The sequence below is a fragment of the Pinus tabuliformis genome, chromosome 4_2, assembly GCF_031772625.1.
Source record: "Pinus tabuliformis cultivar Carrire ecotype Pingquan chromosome 4_2, CPIR1, whole genome shotgun sequence".
NCBI classification, from domain to species: domain Eukaryota; kingdom Viridiplantae; phylum Streptophyta; class Pinopsida; order Pinales; family Pinaceae; genus Pinus; species Pinus tabuliformis.
This window is the reverse complement of record NC_142304.1, coordinates 100,303,269-100,328,591: the sequence shown is the minus strand read 5'-3', so window position 1 is coordinate 100,328,591 and position 25,323 is coordinate 100,303,269.

Below are 25,323 nucleotides of genomic sequence, written 5' to 3'. Positions count from 1 at the left end.
CTCCAAAAAATTGACCTTTGAAATGACATCATGCTAGCATCATCATCTCCACATGGTGCCTCATTAGCAATGACACGTGTCACCTAGATTTTCCCTTTTGGGCCCTCAAAAATGCTGACATTGACTTCCATACATCCACCATAAGGCCATATCATGCTGATGTCATCTGCCTCATTAGATCCTCAAAGCCAAGTACTGCTACCATGTATCTTCTCGAAGAAGAGAGAAAGGACCCTTGGTTTTGCGATGAATTCCTTTGCATTTCCCCTTCTCGAAAACCTTAGCAGTTTTCAAATAATTTGAATTGTTAAGGAGTTACGAAACTCCATGATTTTGATATCACTATGCCCTGAGGTTGGGCCTTCTGATATCAGGCCTTGATATTTCTTCCTTCTCATTGCCTGCTCAAATATTCTATTTTGGCTCTGTCTTTGAATAGACTACCAATTTCCTTTAGTTTTGAACTCCAATATCTTGATATGCTTTCTTCTCTGAGGTTCCAATATCAAGTCCCGATGGTTATTATTTCCCTTTTGATTTTGGCTTCCAAAATTTTAGCCCTCTCCATTGGCTTCCACCTCCAAATTTTGACTCTCCCTTTGTTAGTTAACCAAGATTGTGCCAGTACTCCTCTGTACTAGGGATGAAAAATAGGATCATTTAACATAATTACAATAGGGTATGATAGGTAGAAATATCGACTTCAACTTGGGACAATGTATCGCAAGAAATGCATTGAGAACCTGTAGACTAGTAGCCTTCACCATTGGGCATGGAGTCAAAATATATTGAATATGTAAAAGAAGAGAATCTCCTTGGAACTTTATTTTCTAGGAGTCATCTCCGTATAAAAACATAAATTCATAACTATAAATTTTAAAAACTGGAAATTAAATGCTCACCTAGTGAGCTTATTTATGTACAACTCATACTTATGCACAAGGCTCAATTATCCCAAGTGAAGTCAACCTTCCAATTATACCAGCCCAACATATGATTATTAGACCTTATGATTTTGCACTATTGGGATTCTGGAATCAAAATAGGCATGCCCCATGTGAAATCTTGATGTAAAAATTTAATACATACCCCATAATTGAGACCTATTGTTGACCAAAGAAAGATTCCATATAGTCAACTACTGTATCATAGAAATGATGAGACAAATTTACAACAACCTCCATTTCTTGAACAATTTCCAAACAGGAATATTTCTGTAAAAGGAAACCATAGACACTGCTTGGTTCTTCAACTTTGAGTTCTTCTTGAAAAAGTTGTTGCTATTAATGTTCTCCCCACTTGATTGTAAGAAGATCCATTTGAAAATTTGCAACAACCTCATCCTCCTTTGAATCATATGAATCATAAATAAGAGAATCTTCTTTATGAGAGACTTTTCAGCGAAAATCACATGAAATACCATTTGTCGACGTGTTTCGAACCAACCAGTGTGGTTCATCGCCAGGACAAGTTGAAGAAACAGATCCAACTTAGCATGTTAAATATTCTGGGTAGAGCCTCCAATGGCTAACTTGACCGACAGCTAATTTTGACTTTTTGGACCGGGGTCAAAACTTTTAATAATTTAATGGAAATTAGTTACATAAAGGACTTTTCTTATAATATATGAATAAATTATATGTATATATAAATATATAAAGTAATATTAATAGGTTGTTAAGAAACAAGTTAGTTAGAATTAATAAATATAATGGAATGAGAAAAAAAAAATTAAAATTTTGACTTTTTGGACCGGGGTCAAAATTTTTAATAATTTAATGGAAATTAGTTATATTCAGTGACCAATCCCTTTAAATATATATAAAAAATAATTTTAATTGGTGTTAATAGTTATTTAAAAAGGTATTATTAAATAATTAAAATTATAAGTTATTTAGTATTTAAATGGAAATTAGTTACATAAAGGACCTTTCTTATACTATATGAATAGTTATATGTATATAGAAATATATAAAGTAATATTAATAGGTTGTTAAGAAACAAGTTAGTTAGAATTAATAAATATAATGGAAAGAAAAAAATAATAATAAATAAATTAATAAAAATTAACTAAGAAAGTATATGGTTACAAAAAAAAAGGGGGGCGGAAAAACCGACTAGGAAGAGAGTGTTGGGACCCAACACCTACTGATTTTCCAACCATCCTCTCTATTGAGATTTCTTGGCCTCTTTTCAATCTCAAGCGCTTCCCCAAATTTCTGATGATGGAAGTGCGAAACCTTATCAATAACAGTAGCCTCCTCAATACAAACATGATGATTGGTTTTCTCAGCATGTTCAGCTAAAGCGGAAGACTTAGCTCTCCGCTTTAGCATGCTAAGTCTTCCGCTTTAGCTGAACATGCTGAGAAAACCAATCATCATGTTTGTATTGAGGAGGCTAGTGTTATTGCTAAGGTTTCGCACTTCCATCATCGGAAATTTAGGGAAGCGCTTGAGATTGAAAAGAGGCCAAGCAATCTCAATAGAGAGGATGGTTGGAAAATCAGTAGGTGTTGGGTCCCAGCACTCTCTTCCTAGTCGTTTTTTCCGCCCCCTTTTTTTTTTAACCATCTACTTTCTTAATTAATGTATTATTATTATTATAACCATCTACTTTCTTAATTACTTTATTATTATTATTATTATCATTCTTTTTTTAAAGTTAACTTAACATTTTTTATTAATTTTTTTTTTCAATACTTTTAAGTTAACTTAATATTATTTTTCTCGTTATTATTTATTAATTTATTGTTATTTATTTATTTTATTTTTTAAGTACCTTTTATAACCATCTACTTTCTTAATTAATTTATATTAATATTATTTTATTTTGTTTTTTTTTATCTCATTCCATTATATTTATTAATTCTAACTAACTTGTTTCTTAACAACCTATTAATATTACTTTATATATTTATATATACATATAATTTATTCATATATTATAAGAAAGGTCCTTTATGTAACTAATTTCCATTTAAATACTAAATAACTTATAATTTTAATTATTTAATAATACCTTTTTAAATAACTATTAACACCAATTAAAATTATTTTATATATTTTATCTATATATTATATATATATATATATATATTTTAAGGGATTGGTCACTAAATATAACTAATTTCCATTAAATTATTAAAAAATTTGACCCCAGTCCAAAAGGTCAAAATTATTCGTTGGTCAAGTTAGCCGTTGGAGGCTCTGCTTAGACTATTTAACATGCTAAGCTCGGTCTGTTTCTTCAACTTATCCTGACGATGAACCACACTGGTTGGTTCGAAACGCGTCGACAAATGGTATTTCATGTGATTTTCACCGAAAAATCTCTCATAAAAAAGAGAATCTTCATCAAATTCATTACTAGCTTCTTGAACTTCAAAAATAGAGGTAGGTATAAACATAGGCTAGTAAACTTGATGAACAACCATTGATATATACTGAAAATAAGAGGCTATCCTTATTTCTTGGGAATCATTTTCTTCTTTTGGTTGTCATGGGCATATGCTAATACCTCTTTCTCCATCTAAAAGATGTAAATAATAAAATGGAGCCTCTTTTTTAACCCCATTGTCAGCGTCCTCTTTTTGAGCAGCTTCCCATAACTGGGACTATTGTGGTTCTACAACACCCAACTCCCCATCTAAGTCATACAAAATATAAAGGAGAACCATAAAGTTCAACATAATACAATTTCTGAGGGTTTGTTTGCAACTCAATGATGTCTCCTTCCTTTTCTTCATTGGTTGGAAGTGCTACTAGATGCAAGTATATGTTTTCTTGCAGCTGAGCTCCACAAATATCCTCAAAAACATCATTAGTATTGGAATTTTTTTCAACATTAAAATATTCACAACAATATTAAACATAGAAGTTGGTGGATATAATGATTTTTAAAATCATTATATGCTATATGAAATATCTTCAAATAAGATATGCTTCCATGAGGTAGTCTTCTGTAAGAAACCCTAGCATCCTTATCCAAATAATAAATGAACAACTTAATTTTTACATCTTCATGAACAATACCTTGTTGCTCCATGGATTCATTAAAGTACGTAAGGTTTCAGTTTAGGCTTTGATCCACGCTTCCATCGAATCTATGCAAATAGGTAGACCCTTCTTTAAATGGAGGAACATGATGGGGTAACCAGCGACGAAAGAAAAATCTAATGGGGAAAATTTGTTGGCCCAAAATGTAGGAAGAGACATTTTGAAAACTCCTTTAGGTGAGAGGTCTTAGAGTCAAATTCATGGGGATTTTTCTGTCAAGACGTGTCAGAGCGAGTATGAGGCCTTTTGAAATCCAGGATGATGAACACAAAATTAAACAGTGGATTCACCAAGGTGAGAGATATTCAACCCACACCCCCTTATTCTCACCTAACCAAGGGGTTTAAAAATGTCGTGCCAAAAGAAAATGTTCTGATTCGTCCCCAAAAATGATGCTAGAAGATGTTGTAGCTCTTAGAGACAAACCCTGGGTAGAGGAGAGGTCAATGCCTAAGACATCATAGTCTCTCTTGAAGATAATCCGTTGAAACTCGAGAGATGAATGTAAAATGATTTAGATGTTGGGTTGGTTTCTTTTATCTGAGGTAGATGCATGATGCACATAAAAAATGTATCATTCCAAAGAATAAATGTTTAAGGAATGGTGGTCAATAGACAAAGAATGCAAATTAAATTTTTTGTTGACATAAAGATGGAAGAAAGAAATATAAGGCATGAACCTAGTGCAAAGGGTTGGATAAACACATAATCCTATGCAACAAATCCAAACAAAATCATGAAAAGATGAAAATAATGAAGTGCATAAATTATGGAGCACATTTTAAGGCTTTTATCTCAATGTTTCACAGGTACTATCTGTTATCACACAACATATGTAAATATGCAATCTCACAGGTACCATTTTCTATCACATAAAATAGGTAAATATGTAATTTCATAAGTACCATTTGTTATCGGTAAATCTGTAATTTCAAAAGTACCATCTGCTACAACATAATATAAGTAAATATGGGATTTAAGAGTGAATCTGACTGCTAAAATTACATAATTTCTGAAGAAGAAAAACACACATGAAGTGAAATACATAGGAAGAACACATACTGCATATCCCAAATGATTGGAAACATCATAACTCTTCACTAATATTCAAGAATGAAATACATATCACAAGCCCAAACTGGCGAAAACGTGCAAAACAATAACAATATCAAGAGTAAGAAATTAGAACCAAACTTGGAATCTCTCTTCGAAAACTGAATTGTGAATGACTGAACATAAAGGAATCTATGAGAAAAATGTTTGAGAACATGTACTATTGATCTCCTCTTCTCTTTTTAGAGAGAGATCAAACAATAGTTATAAAATATCTTCAAAGTGCTACAACGCTATGCACTACCAGTTGTCTCAGCATGCAAATGTTCTAGTTTTCCTAATGATTATGTTACAAGTTTGATTATTTTCTTGAAAATGAAAAAATTAAAACAATATGTGAAACAGGATTTGTCATGATCGAAACAGTAAAATATCTCCATGGAGGTTCCTATGATTTCGTTAGGTGGACTCAGGGTTCAATATCTGGATTAGTGGTTGGATGATGGTTTAGCAACACCTCTGTTATGATATTCCTCCCATGATTATCTACCACTTCTCTTGTCACTTTCTCCCTCTAACTGCTTGAATTCTTCCCTTTTGGAACTGAACGTGGTCAAGTTTGGTGGCATTAAGGGTGTTTTTCAACTGAGATGTTGACTCATCCATCCTTTGTCACCTTTGTGAAATACTATCATGTCCTAATACATATCTTATCATTACTATAACACAGCTTTGGAGCTGCAACACCTCTTAACTTCATCTAAAATGACATTATTAAAAATGAAATTCTGATGCCTTTAGTCCTTCTATAATTAGATCCCTATTGATCATATACCATAGAATGACCACTTGTGGACACCATTATATCTCCTGGAAGTTTTAGTATGAGAGGCTTCATCTACCGTAACTCTATTTAAAATAATTTTATGAAATCACAAAATTCCTATGCCCTTAGCTCCATTTTTCTTAGCCCCTTTCCCTATTTCTTCCCCATGGGAATGACTATTGTGATCGATTTCTTGGAGGTTGGGTGCTAAAGCCTTTGGGCTTCGGTCGGGGCCCTATTTCCCTATGTAATTTTTCTCTACCCTTGATTCTTCCTATTTCCATAACCAAGCACTGCAACACATCGGAGCTCCTTTGTTCGGAAGTTTTTCAATTTGGAATTAAAAGAAAAGTTACGATGCCACCTCCCTCAGATATTTTTTATAACACTTCGATGCTCAGCCCACTTTACACCCTTTGTCCTTTGAGTCCTCACGACCAAATTCCACTTAACATCAGAGCCCCTTCATCATATCAAAACTTTTTATAAAACAAATTGAGAAGAGTTATGAAAACTCCATCCTCCAAAAAACTAACCTCTGAAATGACATCACACTTATGTAATCATCTCCACTTGGCGCCTCATTAGCATTGACACGTGTCAACTAGATTTTCCCCTCTGGGCCCTAAAACATGTTAACAGCATCTGCCTCGTTAGCTCCTCAAACCCAATTATCTATTGCCATGTATCTTCTTGGAGGAGAGAGAAAGGGTCCTTGGGGTTCTTGGTTTTGTGATGATTTCCTTTGCATTTACCCTTCTCAAAAACCTCAGATATTTTAAAATAAATTCAACTATTAAGGAGTTAAAAAAATTCAAGGTTCTGATATAACTCTACCCCGAGGTCCAACCTTCTGATATCAGGCCCTGATATACCTTCCTTCCTGTTTCTTGCTTCGATATTATATTTCGGCTCCATCTTTGAATAGACCACAGAGTTCCCTTAGTTCTAACCTTCGATATCCTGGTACACCTTCTGCTCTGCGGTTCCGGTATTGGGTCCCAATGGTTAGTCTTTTCCTTTTGATTTTGGCTTTCGAAATTTCGATCCCTCTATTGGCTTTGGCCTCCGAATTTTGACCCTCCCTTTTTTAGTTAACCAATGTTGCGCTAGTCCTCCTCTACACTAGGGATGGAAAATAGGCAGATTTGACATAATTATGAGAGGGTATGAGAGGCAAAAAAATCAGCTCCATTTAGGGATAATATTTCAAAAGAAATGCATTGAGAACTTGCAGACTAGTAGATCTCACCATTGGGCATGCAATCAAAATATATTGATTCTGTAAAACTAGAGAATCTCCCTGGAACTTTATTTTTTGGGAGACCTCTCCTCATAAAAACCAAAATGTAGAACTATAACTTCTAAAAACTGGAAATTAAATGCTTACCTAGTGAGCTTATTTGTGTACAACTCCTCTTATGCATAGAGATCAATTCACCCAAGCGAAGTCTACCTTCCAATTATGCTAGCTAAACATCTGAGTACTGGACCATATGCCTTTGTGTTGCTGGGATTCAGGAATCAAAACAAGCATGCACTATGTGAAATTTATAGGTAAAACATTTAATACATACCCCATAATTGAGACTTGTTGATCACCAAATAAAGATGTCATATAGTCAACTACTAGATCAGGGAACTGATGGGATAAATTTATGATGATCTCCCCTTCTTGAACAATTTCTAGACAAAAATAATTATGCAAAAGGAAACCAGAGGCACTACCTGGCTCTTCACCTTTTGGCTCCTATTGAAAAATTTGTTGCTAGTAATCTTCTCCCCACTTGCTTGGAACCAAATCCATTTGAAAATTTGAAAAAATCTCATCCTCCTCTCAATCATATGAATCATAAACGAAAGAATCTTCTTCAAATTTATTACTAGCTTCTTGAACCTCAAAAACAAAGGTAGGTATAACATAGGCCATTATAATTGGTCGACAACCGCTGATATATACTCAGAATAAGAGGTTGTATTTATTTTATGGGAGTCATTTTATTCTGTTGGTTGTCTTGGGCATATGCTAATACCTCGTTCTCCATATGAAGGATGTAAATCATAAATTGGATATTCTTTGTTAACCCAATTTCTAGCTTCTTCTTTTTGAGAAGCTTCCCAAGAATGGAACTGTTGTGGTTCTACAACACCCAACTCCCCATCTGAGTCATACAAATCATATAAAGGAGAACCATCAAGTTCAACTTACAATGATCTCTGAGGGTTTATTTGCATCTCAACAATGTCTCCTTCTTCCTTTTATTGATTGTTGGGAACTAATGCTTGAAGAAAGTATGTGTTTTCTTGGAGTTGAGCTCCACAAATATCTTCAACAACATTATTAGTCTAGGAAATATTTTAAACATTAAAATATTCACAAAAATCTTTAAACATAGAAGCTGGTGGATATAATCTTTTGTAAAAATCATTATATGTTATGTGAAATATCTTCAGAGAAGATATGCTGCCATGAGGTATGTTTTGTACCAAACCTTAGCATACCTATCCAAAGAATACATGAACAATTCCATTTTCACATATTCATGAACAATGCCTTGTTTCTCCATGCATTCATTAAACTGCTTAAGGTGTTGGTTCGGGCTTCCATATGCGCTTCCATTTAATCTAAGTAAATAGGTAGATCATTCTTGAAATGGAGGAACATGATTGGGGTAACAAACGACAAAAGAAATATCTAATGGGTCAAATTTGTAGGTCAAGAATGCAGGAAGAGCCATTTTGAAAACTCCTTTAGGTGAGATATCTTAAGGTCGAATTCAGGGGGAGTTTTCTATCAAGAAGTGTTAGAGAAAGTATGAGGATTTTTGAAAGCCATGATGATGAAATAAAAAATTAAATAGTGGAGTCACCAAGATGAGATATATTCAACCCACAACCCCTTATTATCACCTAACTAAGGGGTGTACAAATGTCGTACCTAGGGAAAATGTTATGATTCGTCTCTAACAATAGCGCCATAATATGTTGTAGCTCCTAGAGAAAACCCCTCGATTGAGGAGAGGTCAATGCCTAAGCCATCTTAGTCTCTCTTGAAGATAATTTAGCACAACTCAAGAGATGAATGTAAAATGATTTAGATTCTGGTTTGATTTCCTTTCTCAGAGGAAGATCTAGGATGCACATAAAACATTTATCATTCCAAAGAATAAATGTTTAAGGTCTGGTAGTCGACACATAGAGAATGCAGCTTAAATTTGTCGTTATAGTAAAGATGGAAAATAAAAATGTAAGGGAGGAACCTCATGTAGAGGGTTGGATAAGCACAAAATCCTATGCAACAAATCGCAACAAAATCATGAAAATATAAACGGAATGAAGTGCATAAATTATGGTGTGCATTTTAAGGCTTTCATCTCAATATTTCACAGGTACTATATACTATCACACAACATAGGTAAATCTGCAATCTCACAAGTAACATATGCTATCAAATAACATATGTAAATATGCAATTTCACAAGTACCATACGTTATTGCATCAATATGTAAATATGTAATTTCATAGGTACTATCTGGTACAACATAAGATAAGTGAATCTGGGATTTAAGATTGAATTCGACAGCTACAATTACATAATTTCTGGAGAAGAAAAACATACATGAAGTGAAATACAGAGGAAGGACACATACCTCATATCCCAAATGCTTGGAATCACCAACACTTCTTCATTAATATTCCAGAATGAAATACATATCATAGGCCTAAACTGGAGAAATTTTACCCTAGATTTGTTTTTAGCCAAAAGCTAACAACTTGTTGCATCTGTTAGAGTCCTATAGTGATAGGATTCATAATTTTGAATTGGCTAAGCTTGAGCCTTGTAATATTGTACATACCTTTTCTTTCTGCAAATGTTTTCCATATTAAAAATTTAAAAAATGTAAAGAGGGTATGTCCTAAAAGACACATCAAAGGACAAAAAGGATAATGAAATATAAAAAAATGAAAAAATATGAACCCCAAAAACAAAAATAGATCATGAAAGTGTGCAAGTCTAAATGCCACTACTATTTTACTGCTTTACTATCTTAAATAATGGTTGTGTGTAGATTTTCATACATGCCACAACCCATGGTAGCCAATCTGTTTAACCTTGGCTATTTCTTGCTTTTAATTTTATGTTTATAGTTAGAGAATAAAATCTGACCAAACAACTTAATCTTGTAGATCATTAGATAGGTAGAGAAAATAAAAGGAGCTCATCAGTTTAATCTGAGCCCTTGGATGATATAAGGTTAGACTTAGATAGTTGATTTTTCAAAATTAAAATGAATGATATGGGTCTGCTAGCCTAAATGCACTGAAATAAAATGAAGAAAAAATGGTAGGGTAAGTAATGGGTAAGTAGAAGAAAGGTTGCTGAAAGATAAAGTTGATTGGATAAAAGCACATTTATCATGCTTGATTATATGTTTCAATGTGCATGAGTAGTTAAGAAGGCAAAAACAATGGTTTAGAAGTTCATTTGATTAACTCCCCTTCATTCTTTTCACCCCTTTACTTACTAATTCCCCCATCCACAAGTAAGTTCTAGTACTTAAAATCCTTCAAGTCATAAAGGCTCAGAGCATTTCTCTGAGTTTTGATGGGACTAGACCCTCGGCTTAATGACTTATGGACATCAAGTGTTAGAATTCCCTTCATAAAATTAATTTCCCTTCATTGCCCTAATAAAACACCTTTTCCTAAGGACAAACTTCATTTTCATATGAAAAGTAAAATACCCCCATGTTGAATCCTATTTCACTCGAAAAACCCGCAAAAGTGCTTTATCCTAAGTGTAAGTGTATGTGAAGAAAGTACATCAATATTACATTAGCTTAGTGGTATGTTCACCTCCGCACATTCATTTCATATTAATTTTTAACTTAATTATATAATTCCCGATATACCTTTTCCCGTATATTAAATAAATCCCCTATATAAATATCCCAACCCTTAGTTGTAATATAAACTATGCTTTGTCCCATATTCCCAAGAAAACCCACTTAATACACCACTACGTAGTAAAGCTAAACTAATCCCATCACTAAGCCATGCTCGATCATTTAATCCAATGATTAAATCCTAATTAATCTATTGGATTATTGGGGATTGACCCAGGTTAAGAGTTGATTTAGCCAAACAAGTCCCACTACTACTGGCCCTTTCGGCAATAGTCCATGGAGCACAGACTGAGGTCTAACTCAAAGTAGTATGGGAGGGTGCTAGAACCAGGTTTCCGCACCTAGGAGATGTCTGATGAGTTCAAGTCATCTATAGTTCGACCTTGTGCGCACGTCGCTATGTGCAATTTCTCATACCTCGCAGCCTAAGATGTTGGCTTCACGCAGCCCTACTTGGGGGCTAAACATTCTTATTACCCAAGTCCTTACTAGTATTCCAATGTTAGTTGATTATTTTAGCCTACTTGCATGCTTTAAGTTATTCTTAACAATATAAACCATTCATACAAGTGCGCGAAATAAATAAACAATATATTTACAATTTATATCAAACATGCATTAACCCAAGAACAGATACACAAATTGGTAACAAAAATTCTCTTTATTAATTTCTTCCTTGGTTACAGACTCGACTCCGCCTTGTGCACTCTGCTGCATGGGTCCGTACACTCAGTTGCAGACTACTAGGCCTTTGCGCACTCAGTTTCTGAGCCTTTTCCTACTCTATGACCCAAATACACACTTAGTAACTTAGAATCTTTCTCTTCTCTCTATTATTTCCTTCCTTTCTTTTACACTTAGAGCCTATCTCTATTTATACAATCCCATGGTCTATGGACCATGGTTAGGTCGACAGTACATTACAAGGCTAGGGTGGACAACCCTGTGACTCTATCATACATTTCGCGCCTTGCGCCCACACTTCGCGGAGGCTTTACAACAATATTGGGTCAAAACTTGTGCTTTGAGCCCCAAAAGATGCCTTGGGGGGACTCCATGTCTAATAAGCCCCCAACAAAAACATCGTGACTCACCCTTGAGTCACTCTTTTAGCGCCATGATCTTTGCACGGAGTCCATCCAATTATTCTTGAATTGTGCTAAGGTCAGCAATGAACTAGGTTGTTGCTTGCTGGATCTGCTGCATCTATTGTTCCAAGACCTCTGTGTCTAGAGTGCTTCTCTACTTAATCTGTGCATCCACTGTATGTGCGTGAGCTTTCCTTCTATGTTTGTCATGATAGTGAAGGCCTCATCCATCCAAGGCTAAACATTCTCTTTGAGAACTGTCTCCTTGTGTCGTGTCGTGTCCACCTGCTCCTTCAGTGCTTTAGATTACTTCATGGGATTACTATCTGCAAAGTTCCTCGAACACTATCATATTGCTGTTGGAGTTCTTACACTTCTGTCTCCAAGCGCTGGATGTTGGGGTTCTCCTATAGAGTTGTGAGGACTTGAAGTGTTTGTTCCAACATGTTGGTACAATCCCACGCTGCACCTCCAATTTCCTCCAGGGCCGCTGTGATAGCCCTAACACGTTGTTCTCTGACTTTCGAGGGAGTGGATGGCTACGTCTTTAAATGCAACTTGGTGATCTGAAGATTCAGCTCCAACTGAACCTTTGTTGTTTCTTCCCTGGCCTCGTAGACTCCTATTGCTAACCTATGGATCTGCACCTCCACTGGTAGATCTGCTGGGATGGCCAACTCCAAGACTCTTCGACAAGTGTCGTCTACCACCTGCACCAACTGTTGATTTTGCGACACCAATTCGTCGCACTGCAAGCTGAGTTGTTTCAGATTTATCTTTTGCTCACTAACGACATGGATCGCGCGACTCTCCCTAGCGCATAACTCTACCATTTTCCCATCCTATAATAGATATAGTGTCTCATGCAAAAGGGCAACCAGATTAAGGCCAAGGCCTTTCATCATGCTAACCGAAAATCTATCGGCCTCATTCGATGTCACTATGGCCCCTTCCAACAACACTATTGTGTTTTCCATTTGTGCATGCAACATCTGCTCTGCTACTGAGGATCTTTTTGTGAGGTGGGTGAAATGGTACTCTCCTGAGGGGGATGCACCTATAACTCCTACAATTATGCTCTGATGGTCCCTAACACAGTCTGGTGCTCCTGCATAAAATCTTGAATAGCCTCATTAGTGACATCGTGCACTGTCTTGTCGATGTCATGTAGATCACCCTCAGTTAGGATGATTGGGTCAATGGCCAATTTCGAGGCCTTGACCTCTTCCTTGATCCTACTTGTTATGCCATGTGTGGCCACTTCAACTGTGTGGATGCGGTCCTTGGGTCCATCCTTCCTTCTTCTGTTTCTGCTTCCTTTGCCTCCTACCCCTGTGAGGGAGTTTTTGGCCCTCGCCCACCTTCACGGTGGTTTCCTGTGCTGCTATGGCTGCTTCTATGGCCTTTTTTTTCTCGACAACTTTCTGTGTTGCTTCCCATGCTCCCATAGCTCAGCTGCTGCTATTTCATTCCTCCTTTTCTTGGCCAACTATGTGATGCGCAGCTTGGTATAATCTTTATTCTTCTATGCTGTCGCCCTCTCGAGTTCTGCAAGATCTGGGGCGTGTCATTCCGGAGGCCATGCCTCCAAGACAGTGAAAATGGCATCATCAGTGGCTACAAAAGGTAGCTTTGTCCACTGCTCCATTGGATCCTTGCGCACCTTGATAAATATTTTGTGGATGTCTGCCTTAAGCTCTGCAAAACTCTGCAAACTGTTGTACACTGTGGGCGAAAACTGCAACTTACGGTTGGTCCACATTCGGATGGTCATCTCCATGAGCACCAAGAATATTTTGGTGTTGTGTATCCTTGTCACATCCTTCATGGCCTAGATCGAAGCGTGCTTCGTAGCCTCTAGTAAATCTCTATCAATTGTGTGGAATTGACTGTCCTCCAGCAATTCCCCTGCTACGAGCACTATGGATAGAAACAACCACACATAGTGGAAGGTTTTACCTTGCTCCTAGGCTTCGCAGCAATTTTCTAAAAATTTTGTGTAAAGGAATTCAGACCAGTTAAACTAGGACCCCTCCATGCACTACTTGACTAGTGCAACCATCAACACCGGTACCTCATCGGCACGACATTTTTTCATAACTTTTCCTACCAGGATTTGGGTAGCTAGGCAGACTGCTTTTTCCTTGATGCTAGAGAAGGCGTAGCCCCTCTTCTTGTTTTCCAGCTTATACTTCGTTTCCATGGCCTTCACGGGGCCAAATCACTACCCTTTCCTTCCACTATAGTCGCAAGGTTCTTTCCTTTGTAGGGGTGTCGGGAAGCGTGATGAGTTAGGTTTTTCGTGATGGGGATTCGCTCCTCCAGCCATAGATACCCATCATGAACCAGGTAGAGAAGATGCCTAATGACAGAAATGGTTATTGTGGGGTGGTGAAAATGTGGCACCCAAAGTAGGTTCAACAGCCCAACCTTTTCCACACCGCGCAACCACTTCCATGGCTCCAGTGTTGTTACTACCCCTGTGGTGTGCTGCTTCATGAGGTTCCCAATATTAAGGTGAGGGAACTTCTCATGGTCAGCAAGGTCCCAATCTTCAAATTTCATGTTCAACACATGGCCTAGGTATGTGCCTTCAAACATAATGGCATCTGGGAGGAGCACGTTCTGGAGTGAACTCTTGATCTCATCCAGGTCTTTGGGTACACTGGCCTTCCCTTTCCGTGGAGGGACATAGGCGGGTAGTTTAGTCACATAGTGCCTAGGCTGAGTATCCACCTCCATGTCTTCATCTTCTTCCTTTGTGATGATAAGGGCCTGCAAGTCTTCTTCTTCCTCATCTATTTCTATCGTGACAACTTTCCCCTTTTCTTCCATCGATAGTTTGTTGCGCAATGGGTTCCTCGGGGACATGCATATGGGAGCCATCTTTTGTTTATCCTTCTTGGGTCTTGGCATACACAGTGATTTGGGGATATTTGCCACAACCCCGACACCTTGTGGAACATCCTCCATAGTTAGGGTCTACACAGCCTCTCGCCGGCGGTCACCTCTTCTATTCCCAGACCATCCTTAGTTGTTGTCATTGTATCTGGGCTATAATCTATCACTCACAAGTTCAGGGGCTCAATCAACGCTTGACTCATGATGCTCAAGGCTTTGCTCAATCGCTCAATTCGAAAATGACCAAGTGTTTTTTTTGGGCAACCCTTTGTGTTTTATATCCCTTTTTAAATTTGAATTCAAACGTTCCCCCCAATTCTGGTTCATTAATGCTTTCTTGGCAGAAGATTTTCCCAACTCTTGCCCATAAATCACATCTTAAATGCCTAGTGCCTGCTCCTTTTGGCCTCAAGTCGAGCATCCCATCATGAATAGTGACTTCAATGGTCACTTTCTAGCCAACTCATGCAGTAATGTAGCCCTCTGTGTGTGGTTGCAGACCTTGTGACTCTCTGCTTCTGCGCGCTTCTCCAATACCACGCAACTCCTGGGTAAAATAGTTTATAGTCCTGTGCTCCCTTCCAACTACCTGGAGCTCTAAGACTATCCTTCCCTTGGCTAGTCAGGTGGTCACACCACCTATGTAGGCCTCCATCCTATCTTCCATCACGGTTCTTGAAGAATCCCCACCTTCTATTGTTGTGGTTGGCATCACGCACTTCACCATTGGCAATGCGCTACCCTAGTCACTATGCTTGGAAATATGCAGTCCAAGCCAAGGCATCAGACTAACCAATTCACGACGATAGTTCTCAAACTTGTCAGTATGATCATGTGCACCTTGCCTTATCATCCTAGTTTTTTCGGTGAGAAACTCTTCCTTTATCTCATCCTCCAACTCCTTGACCTCTGTGTCCATCAAAGTGCTTTTCTTCCTTAACTGCACCCTTTAATTTTCAAGTTCACAGAATCTAAGGTTTCCCTGTTGGATTGCTTCCCCAACTCCCATCTGTTCTGTTTCTTGCGGCTGTGTGATCCCTCCATTCTAGGCTTCGCGAACCATCATATCTATGGATGCTACTATGCACGGTGTAGGCTTTGCATGCTCAACAGGGATTATAGCCTCTACTTCATACTTCAGCTTCTGAAGTGGTTGTGTGGTCAGGGTTTTTCACATGGTCCTGTAAGCCCATAGAACTGTTTGTACACATAGGTCCCAGTCAGTGCGACTCACATGGTGGATCGCATTCAGTACTTCATACACTTTGTCAAGGGCTTCCATGCTAATAAGATTTGGCATGTTTGGTCTTATCATACTTCATCATTCATGCCATCATCTTGCTCGCTCCTACTTGTTGGTCTTGTTACCTATTGTGAGGATGGTGTGCATTCATGTAGGTTGCATACCATATGCCTCTACCCATCTAGAGAGGTGGGCGTGGAGGTTGTTTCATCTATCATACTCAGATTTCATCCACGTTTTAGGCTTTTCAAAATGCTTGAGCATCATCCTTCTTCATTCATGCCAGTCCTCAAAACCTCTTTGATGCGTACTCCACCATCTTGTGGGCATAGTATGCAATTCCCATTTCAGAGCGTCGAAATGCTGCTACTTGAGTACTTCAATTTCAAATTTGTTTACGAAATCATCCACCTTGGTCAATTTGTCATACATAGGAAAATCTCTTACCTCTGTTGCCACACAGTGTAGTGACCTTATCATCATGTTGAAGTTGAGCGTGGTTACCTCGTGTAACCGTTTCTACCATTGTTCTATCTCCTCGTTCAAATCTGAGGTGTAGGAGCTTTCATGCTCCCATGAAATCCTACCATCCACTATTGGATTCACCCAATCCTACTCCGGAGTGGTTATCTTGTACATACATTCTAGATCATCATCATTGTCGTTGTCACGTATTGGATCTATGTAACATGAACCTTTCGAAGGGTCTAAAGGTACCACTATGTGCAGTGACTTTTTCTCAAAAATCATCTTGCACTTATTTAGATTTATCATGCCATTCATGTTAGTGGCCCAATATATTCCCAGTAGAGTAGGATAGGGATTGTTGTCATCAACAATCTCTATTACTTTGAAATCTACAAGCTTGATCGCACCTTCGATATCCACTGTGATTCCCTGTAGTCTCCCCATAGGTAGGATATTTTTTTGGTTCGCCATTCACAATTGAATAGGAGACCATTGCAATGCGGGCCTGCCCATGCGCTCCCATCTCTGCTTTGGCAAGATGTTTGCATTCGATCTTAGATCAAAAATCACTTGATCCATTTCATATTCCCTGATTTGCATAGCCAATCTCATCTCCCTTCCTGTTCATGTTGTGTGCTTTCCGAGCTTCCAGACTACGCATGGTTCTCCTGGTCCAACACATATAGTGATGAGTTCTTGCAGCCCTTTCACCACTTTTTTGTCACGCAGCAGCTTCATGCATGTCTCCAAAAAGGTAGTGAGCATTGATGGGTCCATCTCTGATTCCATTTTGTCTTTACTACCTGAAGTGGAGGCCTCCATGAAGTTGTTCTTAGCTTCCATGAATGTCTCCTTAGCGCGCTCCAAATTAAATTTTGGTTCCTTTATTGGAGCCTTACGAACCCAGGAACTCTCTTCAGGTTTCTTACCCTTGTCATCTCCTATCATGATACTGCTTTGGAGCACGAATTTTACATTCAGGTCTTCTTCACGTGGCTCAGACCTCATCATTTGCAGGTTCTGAGTCGGGGGAGGTTGGAGTGTTCCTTTATTTTGCAACCTCACTATCAGTGTGGGGAAGTCCTCCGTCTCATGATCAAACTAAGTACAATATAAACATGATGCTCTCATCGGATTTGTACAATCATGGGAATAATGCCCTAGCCCTCTGCAATTGTAACAAATAAGCTATTTGCGACCCCTTCCTGGCCCCATTCCACCTCGACCTCATCTGCACCCTTGAAATCCAGTGCGTGCCATCCATGCATTTTGATCGAGGGCTTGCATTTCGGTTTGAACTTTGTAGGTAGGAGTCTGATCCATCCTCAGTTCATGACTTCTACAGGTACACTCATCATGGCCTACTAACCTGTAGAAATTACAAAACAATTGTTGGGACGTCTGTGTATACTTCTGTAATAGATGGAAGTTATCTGTAGCATGCTTCCCTCCTATCTGACAAATTGCGCACCATAATGCAAGTGCCACGCTCTTTCCTTCTTGTGCCTTTGGTTTCAATGACATTGGCCCTCCTCCCACCAGGTAGTTTGTGAAGACTGGACAATGGTCCTTGTCATGTCCCTGGCCTTTGCACTTTATGCACCATAACTCCTTGCACACTTTTGGGTGATTTTTCCTGTATTGTTTCAAACTCTACATATCAAGACACAATTTTTTCAACTGTGCGTGGATTTTTTGGACCCCCAAGTTAGGATCTTGTATTGGGGTCTTGTGTAGTCTCATTGCAATCTCCGAGACCTTGAACTGAGTGGATAGCTTCTATTGTGACAATGTAGTACTTAGATGTGGCGTTAGCGATGCTACAAGCCATGCACAGTATTGCCCATCTATCAAGGTCATATTGGCTTCATGAATCATACACTTTAGTCTCTGATCTAGCTCCCAGGGCATCTCGCCTAGAAGTATCGTGATTTCCTTAAATCTAATAATCAATTATGTCTCTGATTTTGTCTTGCAAAATTTCCTATTTAGCGCAGCTTGGATATCCGTGATCCCTACGTTTGGATTGTCATTGGAATGCTTAATGTACCACGTCAGTGCTTGATCCTACAACGCACTCACTAGAGTTTTCTTCTTTATATTGTCATCCGTAACTCCTTGTGCTTCCCATATAGCCTTTACCATGAACCAAAATTGGTTCGGATCTTCGTTCCATACTCCTTTGAACACCAGCAACTTTATCGCGCTCTCCATATTGAACTGTGGTGGTGGTGGAGGTGGTGCGGGCAAAGATGGTGAAATTGGTGGTGGTGTAGATGGGGGTGGTATGCACAGAATTTGCTGCCTTATCAAACTGATTGCACTTCTTGTTGAAACGTTCGTGAGCTCTTCCTTGCTTTCTCGCAGAGGTGAAATCAAGGGGCTAGTCTCTAATTCTGTGCTACCTTCGTTTCTGTATATCTTCCCACTTCACATAGCCCCTAACATCAATTTATTCGCATATCCTGCTTTTCACATAGTTGCATCTTAATCCAAGTGTTCAAAGATTTAACGTACTTATTTTTTGGTCCTTTGAGGAAGTGTCATTCTGCCTCGCTGTAGCGAACTAAAGTATCTACCGTGAACTCAATGATAAACCCTCCTATAATTTGATTGAGCCAATGGTCCACAGCATGCACGATCCTATCTTCCAATGCTTCTAGTCTGCGCACCAACTTTGGAGTCCACATAATAGGTTTATCAAGCCTACACCTCCCTTAACTATCTGCTAACCTCATGATCCACTCATACAACTCAGAGGGGAAGGATGTAAAGAAAATTTCATGGATTTTCGTATATAAGTAGTGCTCTAACCACTCTTCCTTCGATACTCATGGATTCTTGTTTTCCTGCACTACGAACTCGTGAATATTTTTGTCCAACCACTCTTCAATTTCTTTCTTTATCAAATTCCAATGACATGACATCAAAAATCTCTTATGCAAATCCTAGTCCTAGCAATAGAACCATTTGTTGGCTTATTGGGGCCTGACCCAAGTTAAATTTGATTTAGCCAAACCAATCCTGGTGCTACTGGACCTTTTGGCAACAATCCATGGAGCGCAGATTGAGGTCTCATCTAAAGTAGTATGGGAGGGTGCTAGAACTAGATTTCCACACCCTGGAGACGTCTGATGAGTTCAAGTGGTCCGCGGTTCAACCTTGTGCACACGTCTCTACGCGCACTTTCCCATACCTCGCAGCCTAAGATGTTTCCTTCGTGCAGCCCTACTCGGGGGCTGAACACTGTTATTACCCAAGTCCTTACTAGTATTCCAATGTTAGTTGATTCCTTGAGTTCTTTAAGTTATACTTAACAATACAAATCATTCATACAGGTGCGTGGAGTAAATAAACAATATATTTGAAATTTATATCAAACATGCATTAACCCAAGAACAGATACACAAATTGGTAACAAAACTTCTCTTTATTAATTTCTTCATCGGTTATAGACTTGACTCCACCCTGCACACTCAGCTATAGGGGTCCACACACTTAGCTGCAGACTACTAGACCTTTGCAAACTCAGCTACAAAGCCTTTTCCTACTCTACGACCCAAAGACACACTTAGTCACTTAGACTCTTGCTCTTCTCTCTACTACTTCCTTCCTTTCTTTTACACTTAGAGTATAGCTCTATTTATACAATCCCATGGTTCATGGACCATGGGTAGGAAAACATTACATTACAAGACTAGGGTGGAAAACCCTGCGACTCTATCATATATCTCGTGCTCCGTACCTACACTTCATGAAGTATTTATAACTATATCGGGTCAAAACGTGGGCTTTGAGCCCCAAATCTTGCCTTAGGGGGATTCCATGTCCAACATAATCCTAAACTACCAAGGATTAAAGCATTGGGACCCCACTAAACCTATTCTCATATCATCCACACACATCCCTCACCCGACTGCTATCCAATCATCATCACCCACATCCAACGGTCCACAGCCATATCGGCTTCACCTAACGGTCGACCTTTACCTGTGTAATAAGGCGGTTTCCCCTGGTCCCCCAACTACTATGTGTCGAGTGCTATAGTAGATTGAATGACCCCTCCTAAATACCACTCCCTCCATGAAAGCGGTGCGATGGATTTGGAAATCGCCTCCTCGCCAAACCCAAAAAACCACAAACTTTTCATTCATAAATTACCTGCCAAAAAGTGACCATTGCTCAATAAAAAGGCCGAGAAGCCCTTTTTCGACTTTTTTTATTCATTTTCTATGTAAACCTTTACAAACCAGTGTGACACCTGCGAATGTTGAATTCATCAATTAACCTTAAATTCCACTCCTAAAGAAGCTGTAGAGACCCCAATCAACCTCTCAGTACGTACTAGAGCCCTTCAAACTCTTGCAGTTTCCGAGAACACCGAATTTGCAGTTAATTCACCAAATTCTAGGTATTTGAAAAAAATTACCAGACAACCCTTTCAATTTGAAAATGTACAGTCTGTGAAGTGTTTTAATTAAATAAAATTAATATAAATTACTTTAAAAAGTTAAATTGTGTGCCAAAACCCTTTTGAAAGCTTCCAGTTTCCTTCAAAACCTTTGAATAAACCTATAGTGCCAAATTCGAATCCATAAGAATTGAATTATGACTGCCCGTCACCATGGATGTTAGGCCTATCACAACTCCCCATTTGGACCTTGACCACCTCCCCCTGGCGGATAGGGATTTTCAACTCAGAGACATAAGTGCACATGAGGTCCTGCTCAAAATTCATTGTTTAAGTAAAGATAGATATTTGAATCATTCTGATAACATTGGCCTTTGGGACTCCAATTTGCCCAAATACCAGTTTCCCTAAGTACATATATTTCCTGAAATTGTCCATATCTACCATGTCTATTACATTCCCAGCCAGAGAACTATAATTTCCCCTGACCAAAAGGTTTTGTTCACAATTACAACTGAATCAATTAATGAGATGCTGCAAGTCCCAACAGGTCCAAACCTTACCCCATTCTTGTTATTGGGAAAACTAGTGTCTATGCAGAGCTGCTAGTCCCACTAAGGCTAGTAGCTACCTTAGAAACAAACAAACTAAAAACTGCTTTTGTTTTCCTTTATGAGAAATAGATAAGAGAGGAATAAGGAGACCAACCTCTGTCTTGCGCTTGGTTCCTTGCTCGATTCCTCTCCCTTCTGATAGGTCTTCTCAACTTTCTTCCTCATCTACCCAGCTTCAAAGAGCACCTGTAGAATCAAAGCAGCATAACACTATCCAAGAACATAGATCTATTACCATAAACAATATAGGACTAGATGTATATTGACCACACAAATGCATATAACATCAATCATACAAGAATGTGGAGGAAAACTTGAATAGCTTTATTGATAATCAAGAAAGAGAAAAGAGGATTACAACCAATTGTTCTGACCCAGCTGGTGAGCCCCAGTATTGCAGCAATAATGCTACAACTCTTGGAACTCCCTTCTTTAATTTTATCAACCCGGTAGTTCGTAACAAACTTGGAAGCGACGGTGCTGTATGCACAAGTACTAGCTCTTGCCGCAGCTGTCACTTGGTCAGCTAGCACAAGTTTGCTAGGGGCTCAAGCCAACTTCTATGAGCTCTTAGAAGAAGCTTTTTAGCTGATGGATAAAATCTAACTCAAAGGAAGCTAATCTACTTGCAGAAAGAAACTGAAAGCCAAACAGAAATGCAAACCCTAGCAAACCCTAATTCTACCAGCGAGACCTACTAATGTGAAGGAGAGCATGCAAACTACTGGAAGGGATGACATTATTTCTATGAAGGTAAAATACATGTGTCTAGACTACCTCTACCCAAAGAAAACATCTTTTTGTATTTTTGAATAAGTTATTAGAATTATCATGCATGTGCTTTGAACTGGCTTTTTGATGTGCAGGGGTGGATCAAGGAGGCGAAATGCTTGGAAAAGGCTGGGAAGGTTTAGAGAGGGTCTAAGGAGTCCCTAACATCCTTCCAGAGAGTTTCACAAAGTTTGGCTATCAGGAAACCTTATTTGTGAGCTTCTACAGGAAGTCGATAGGGGTTCTACAGGATGTTCAGAGATTTCTACAGGATGTTCAGAAATTTCTACAGGATGTTTGAAAAGTAGATTTTAGAGGATGAGTGAGTGAGGGAAGATGCATGAATGGATAGGGAGGTAGGATAGGGGCCTGGAGTGACCCAGGGACTGGTGGATGGAGTGGTGAGAGGGTGTAGAAGGCTGACTTGACTTAAAGAAGGCTAAGACAATGATTGAGCAAGAAGGTAGGGCTACATGGGCAAAAGGACAGGTGTGAGATGAGGAACCTAGCTAGGAGATGGAACAACTGTCTCTAATGAAGCTTACATGGATGAGAGAGTGGTAGAGATGCCCTGCACAATGTACATTTAATCGAATCAAGAAAGTCTTACAAATAATCAAATCCCTAGCTAATCTAATCTAACTGTCAATAAAACGAATGAACAACAAATTTATTTGGAGGAAAACCATGTATATCAAAGATGCAATGAACCATTTCAGAGATATGAACACATAACCAACTTCTGCAAATGAAAACAATACACTCAATATTGCATGGTAAAGCAAACTAGTGTTTTTGTGGGCAGCAAAGTCATCCTAGTCACAGCTCTTGATCCCACTGAGGGAGAGGTGAAATTATAGATGTTTGATGGACCTTTTCTTGAATATTTCTCTATTAACAACTTATCAACTAAATTTGAGCATGAAAAGCTATTTTACTCATCAAAAACAACCTAAATAACAAAACAAGATTTAAATCTAAATAGCAGATTTTATTCTAAGAACGCAACAAAGACACATGAAAGTAAACAAAGGAGGTACTGGGCACTTGAGATGGGCCCAACCCCAAGAGCTATAGCCTCCTAAGAGAGATTTAGAGCTGGTGCCAAGCTGGATTCATCTTTATTGAGCAAGAAATGTTACATTCCAAAAACTGTCCACAAAGGAAAGCTTGAAAATGTGCTGAAATGAAAAGCTAATCTACTGACTAAAATCGAACTATAAGCTAGCTAATCTTCTGCCTACAAAGTGACTACAAAATGACTAAAAAATGACTAACTGAAATGAGGCCCTAAGACCTCTTATTTATACAAATTGAGGACCCAACAGTCCTCCTAAACTTTAGGGACTCGACTGCCCAAAACTTGTAGTTAACAACAGTCCTACTTGACTTGCTTGGCTGCCCTTGTGATAATCGATTTGGTGGCCCTTGACTCCGAGCTGATGGTGGATAATTCGAGGTAAGGGCCCATAAATGAAGGGGACACCTTCCTACAAATCCTCTCCCTTGTTCTCCCATGAATTTTGCTGCCAAGTGCTCATTAAAACCTTTGATTTTGTCTCCAAATTGACCAAAAAGACTACACAAAGCACACATTAGACTTGTTGGCATAATGACGAACCCAATTCACTCTATTAGCATAAATATAATAAAAAACATGCAATGAACTAATGAGAATGGTGGATTAAGTCAAATTAGGAGGTTGAATGAGCCCATATAATTATCCATTTTTGGCACTCATCATCACCCCCCTACTAAAAGTGTTGCTCATCCTCTAAGAAACCAATCTATCTCCTCATCTTTGATGGCCTTGGTGGCCTCCCTGTCATGCCAGGCTTCTGAATTGATGTCCTCTTCTCGGTCATGAAACCATGTTTTTCTCTCTGCTTCTTCCCACTGCCTGCTCCTTTTCCTAGAGAATTCTCAACTTTGGTATGATTGTGCAAGTATATTCAATAAGATGATGGCAATGGTGGTGAAAGGAGATGAAACCAGTGGAGGATGGAAGAAAAGAGTGGTTGCATGCCTCCTCAACAGAATTCAAGCTTCAAATCCCTATCCATAATCGATTCTGGCCTGCCAAAAGGCTCTACAGGATGTTTCTGGTAGAAATACAGAACTTCCTGTAGAAAGTCCTGTAGCTTCTTGTAGAAGGTTGAACCATGACTAGATTGTGTCCGAACCCTGAAAAAATGAGTATTCATGGAGGGGACAGATGTGAGGATGCCTAGGAACTTGGTAGGGACCCTTCTACTTGTGTTGGGAGGCACCCTTTCTGCATTGTGTTCCTGCAAATTGCAACAACTTCCAGGGATTGAAATTGTTTTTTTCCTCTCTGTTTTTTCCTTCTTTTTCTTTCTTGCTTTTCCTCTTTCTTTTCCTGTGGCTTTTCCTGTGATGGTTTGCCCTAGGTTTTCTTTCCCTTAGCTTCCTTACCCTTTGTTTTCTTCTCTGCCTCAATTTCTTGCTTCCTCACGCACTGTTTTGGCTTGTGCACTGATCAAAATGGGAATTCTATATATGGTTTCCTCCCTAGAACGTGGAGGACAGTATCCCTCAAGTGTTTGTTCTTTGTAAACCATTCAACCAGTCCTGTCATGTTTTTCACTCTATCGATTCTTGCCATAGAAAAGATAATGGGCTTTCTATGGTCATTCAAAATACACATGTGTTCAGCTATTTGTTCAGGATTGAACAAGAGTTCCTCAATTGAACCATGTAAAGTAGTAAGACAATGCTGCTTCTTTGTATAAGGGAAATAAATCTGCATGTCTGCTCTAGGAGAAATAATGTTGAATTTGGGATCAAAAACATCAATTCCATGAACCACACGATAAAGACCAGGAAGGGTGAAAGCAGTGTGGCTCTCATACTGTCCAACAGTATCCTTGCTTCCAGCAATCTCTTGACATGTGCTAGTGATAATAAAATCTGCATGATTCATTGTAATTAGATCTGCAGTAAACTGGCAAGAGAAATGGT